The following is a 4,872-nucleotide window of genomic DNA, read 5'->3' as shown; positions in this document are numbered from 1 at the left end:
GGCAATGCCTGCCTTTATATTTACATATCCTTCCCCTTATATAGAAAGGAGTTCTTACGTACTACTTACAATTTACACCTACCATTCCTACTACTTACACTTACCCATATTATTTTTACACTTGTCCATACTTGCCCATACTTCTTATGACACACATTATGACTCACTACTATTCACACCATACTTTATTGACGTTTTTACAAGACAAATAATTTTATTCTTATCTCATCTTTTTATTTTGTCCGCATCTCATCTTCATTGTCTTCTTTTTCTACATCTTTATCTTCTCATCATCTTATCTTCTTATCATCTGCTTCCGTCTTTATCTCTTTATTCCAGCTGGACGTCTGAGATTATATTATCTTCTCTGTTACATTTTGAACATATATGGTCAGGGTATTTGTGACCAATTAGCTTGCAATATCTGGTTAATAATTCTACCGAATAAATCCTACTTTTAGTGCTCGTGTCGTAGGTCGTTCTTCTGTTTTAAGTAATGATAAAAATTCATCTTTGGACTTCATCCATATCTGCTTTCCTTAGCTCCCTTGAATTAGAGTAAATCATTAACTGATCTCTTGCATAGTAGCTCCATATAGCGTTTCCGTTTAAATAATTATTTGCTAGCTCTTGTATAATGGTTGATATACCAATTATTCTCTTATTGGCATAAAAACTGGGTATCTCGCTTTTTTGTATCTCTGGTTTGTTGTTTCGATATTCTTCCGGTATTATCATATCTTTTGTAGTCCTATCTTTACTACTTGTATCGGAGGTTTTATTTCCTCGTGTAATATCTCTGTTGTTGCTGTATAAAAACTTTACGTAGAATAGATTTCCCTTAGTAACTTCTCTTATAAGTAATAAAATGCTTTATGTAGTTCCGGTATTCCACTTAGTTCCTCTCCGTCATATGTATATACTGTATTTAATAATCCATAGTTGTAACATGTTCTTACTAAGTTGGCGTTAGTTTTCGGTTGTGCAATCAGTTTATTATAACCTTGTAATTTTTAGGTTAAAATAATCCTGTTTAGGTTCTTGGGTTGTAGTAGATCTGGGGTTTTAAAGATTTAAAAAATATTTGGATTTTGTATATATTTTCTATATAGGTTCGTGTAATATAGTTATATGTACTTTTGTCATGGTGCAGGCTATCCGCTTATGTAGAAGTTTGTGATTCTATAGTCGATATGTGTCCTTAGCTTTTGCATTTCGTTGTCCATACTGTCCACTTTTATACAAAGTGTAGTTATGGCTTTGAGTATCTCTTCCATTGTATTTTCGTTTTCAGTCTGAGTAGCTTTGTCTTGATAAGTAATCTGCAATAACATTCTTATCAGTTTTTATTACTTCAATTGTAAATGTAAAATTTAATATATTTAATACCAATCTCCTTATTTCTTTTGTTGTTACCGAATCTTGTATTTTTCTTGTTAGCCACCATTTTACTTGTGTATTATCTGTTCTTATAATAAATTTATTATATACAATATATGGTTCAAATGATAATAAACACTTATATACTGAATATAATTCTTTTCTATTTATTTCTCATTTTATTTCTGTATTATTAAATGTTCCTGAATAATACCTGCAATGATGTTCTATCGTAGTGTCATCATACCTGTATTTTAATATTCCTCCATAACTTTTTTCACTTGCATCTGATTCTATTATATAAGTAAATTTTTTGTTTTCGTTTGGAAAGTATAGTTTAGGTAAGTTTTTACATAATAATTTTACCTTTTGTATTTGTATTTGGTCTTTTTTATCAAACTGATATTCTATATCTTTCTTTAATTTTTGTTGTAATGGTTTTAAATTTTCTGCTAATTTTGGTATGTATTCTCTTACTTGATTTACTAGTCCTAAGAATGATTGTAATTTCTTTTTTGTGTCTAGTTGTTCATTTGAGTTAATTATTTTTTGTACTATATGTGTTTGCATTTTTATTCCGTTTTTATCTATTTGTATTCCTAAGAATTCTATTTGATTTTTCATTATATCTGCTTTCTTTTTACTTAGCTTCTACCCGAATATTCTATGATATGTATACATTTTTCTAATAATCTTATATGTTCATCTTGTGTTTTGGAATATAATAATATATCATCAATGTACACTACACAATTTTCTATTTGTTTAAAGTAATTGTCCATAAAGTGTTGATATCTACCTGGTGTGTTTTTATATCCAAATGGTAATACATTCCATTCATAAATACACGTTTGAATGATTAAGATGTTGTGTCTAGATCGGAACACTTAATGATTAAGATGGCTAATTCCCAATGTCAGAATATACATAATCTATTTATATTACGTATTAAATATTCATTTTAAAATTAAAATTAATTAAATATGTATAAATAATTAATAAAATAAAATTATTATTTGATTAAAAAATGAAATACTTATAATTGCTAGGGATGGTGGAGATTGTTTGTAGTGGTAATGGAGATGGTAAATTTGTTGGTAGTGATTTGTAATGATTGTGGTGCTAGTTGCAAATGTGGAAGTCTTGGTGTTGTGGTGACTATAATGATGGTGGAAATTAGTAATGGTGTTGGTGGTTGTAATGATAAGGTTGGTTGATGTTAGTAATTGGCAGTGTTGATGGTGATGGATGAAGAATATGTTGTGGTTGGTGATGTGTTTGTAATAGTTGGTGAAGGTGCTAGTTGTGATGATGGAGGTAGTTGGTAATATATATTGACCAAAGTGGTGTTAGTGGTTGGTTGTAGTAGTGGCAATAGTGATCGAAGAATCTATGGTGGTAGTTTGCGACGGTGTTAGTTGTGATAGTAGAGTTTCTTTAGTAGTAGGAATTGACTATAGTGGTTGATAGTGTTGATATAGGTGGTAGTGTCTATAGAGACGATAGTGGCGATAACGCTGGTTACAGATATGGTGGTGGTTACAATGGATACAATCATACTGATGAATGAGGAAAGTGTGGTAGCATATGAAAATATTAGTTAGCATGTAACATCTCTAAATTTGAAATAACTAGGAAAAAGCTAATAATTGGAAATAGTCATTTTTGGAAAGAATGAAAATCTGGAAATTTTGTCAAGTTAGAATAAGTTGAGTTTTGGCCAACTTCAAAACGGCCATAACTTTTAGCTCAGGATGAGTTAGAGGTACTTTCAGATATGGTAGGAAAGCTCTTGGAATGATCTTTCAAACACCACTGAGTTTGCGTGATTCTGAGTTCTTATGAGTGATTTATGCCCTTTAGAAGTTGGGTTGTTGGAATAAGAAAAGTCCAATCCGAATTTTGAAAGGATAGTTTGGTCTTTTCCTTGCCCAATTATTTTATATCATTTTTGGTAATTAAGTTAGTGTCTAATCAGAATTAGATCAGTTTACGCTTTTACCAAAATACACTGGGCTTGGAGAAAAGAGAAAATAAGAGGAGAAAAGAGAAGAGAAGCAAGATTCGTCAAGATCGTCGAGTTTAGCTTGTGGATTTCGTTGGGGGGTGATCCATACAAGGTATCTAAGATCACATAGCGTTGGGTTAGTTCACCCACACAACCAACTTGATTCAATTTCAGCAAAGTATATTAATTGGAAAGTAAATCTCTTGAATTCTTGATAAAGTTCGTTTAAATCCTTGTGGGTTGTGTTGTTGGAGTTTTCTTGAGATTCATTCACGTTTTTAGTTCTATTTTTGAGTGGAATCTGATGTTATTAGAGGGTATAGATGATTCTAAGTGTTTGGGGAAAGAACCAATGAAGTTTAGAGCTGAAAAATGAAGAAGCAATTTTGTCGGACAAATCTGGGCAATTCCTCCGCGTCGCGGACCTGCTCCCCACATTTGGGAAAAAGCGTTTCGCGGAGCGGAGAGGTCCTGAACCGTTCTTCCTCAAAAGTTGTTTTCTAACCAAAAATTTAAATACTTCTCCGCGTCGCGGACCCACTCTCAAACAGTGATTTCTTGATCTTTTCTCATGTTTATCTATCTAAAATCATTCCTAAACATCATGAGATCTTTCCTATCACAAATCACCATCCTTGAATCCATAATTCAATTCAAGGAAAGTTAAGAGTCAAGTTAGAAGTTAAGAAGTTCAAGAGAATTCTTTTAAAGTTTTCAAAAAGTCTTTTCCAAATGTTTTAACTTTGTTTTAATACTTAAAGTTCAAGTTTAGTAACGATTAAAGAGTAATGTGTGAAGTTAATTTCTTCAAAAGTATATGGGGACTATGTATTCCGAAAGGGTTTAAATGTTTTCACATTTAAATAAGAAAGGAAACCTTGATTTCTAAAGAGCCTTCGCGCCAGTTTTCAGAAAAGAGTAATCGCTTTCTAAATGAAGCAAGAGAGGAAACTTTGGTTTCCAAGATAGCCTTTGATCTAAGTTTTTGAGCACTAATCTCAAATCACAGAAAGAAGTATGTTTTAAACATAAGAGCTAATATCATTTTTTGGGAGTAGTATGGAGCACTGATATGGGGGAGAGTTCAAACAACTCACAGCCCCCATAAACCATGTAGCCATCATGGGTAGAAAAGGGTCATACTTTTTATATGATTCTTTTAGTGCTTTTTAGCATAGACTAGTGGATCCACTTAATAGTTCAGGTTCTATACCCTCGGCAAGGTATAGGACGGCCCTGGCAGTTTGAGGAGAAATGGTGTATCATCACAATAGGTCTTACGTGATGGTTGACGGTTAGAGAAACTCCCACAAAAGTAATTGTATTCTTATATACACAGTTTATTGTATTTTTACATACATTTCAGAATTATATGTATCTTTGCATACACACAGAGTTGACATCATGTTTGAAACAGTTTTTCTTTATATTGCACTTGTTTTAAACTACTTTTTATTGAAATGAGTTCAGTTATGTTGAGTTGA

This window comes from Solanum tuberosum, unplaced genomic scaffold, assembly GCF_000226075.1.
Source record: "Solanum tuberosum cultivar DM 1-3 516 R44 unplaced genomic scaffold, SolTub_3.0 scf00059, whole genome shotgun sequence".
Lineage (NCBI taxonomy): Eukaryota > Viridiplantae > Streptophyta > Magnoliopsida > Solanales > Solanaceae > Solanum > Solanum tuberosum.
This window is presented reverse-complemented; position numbering follows the sequence as displayed.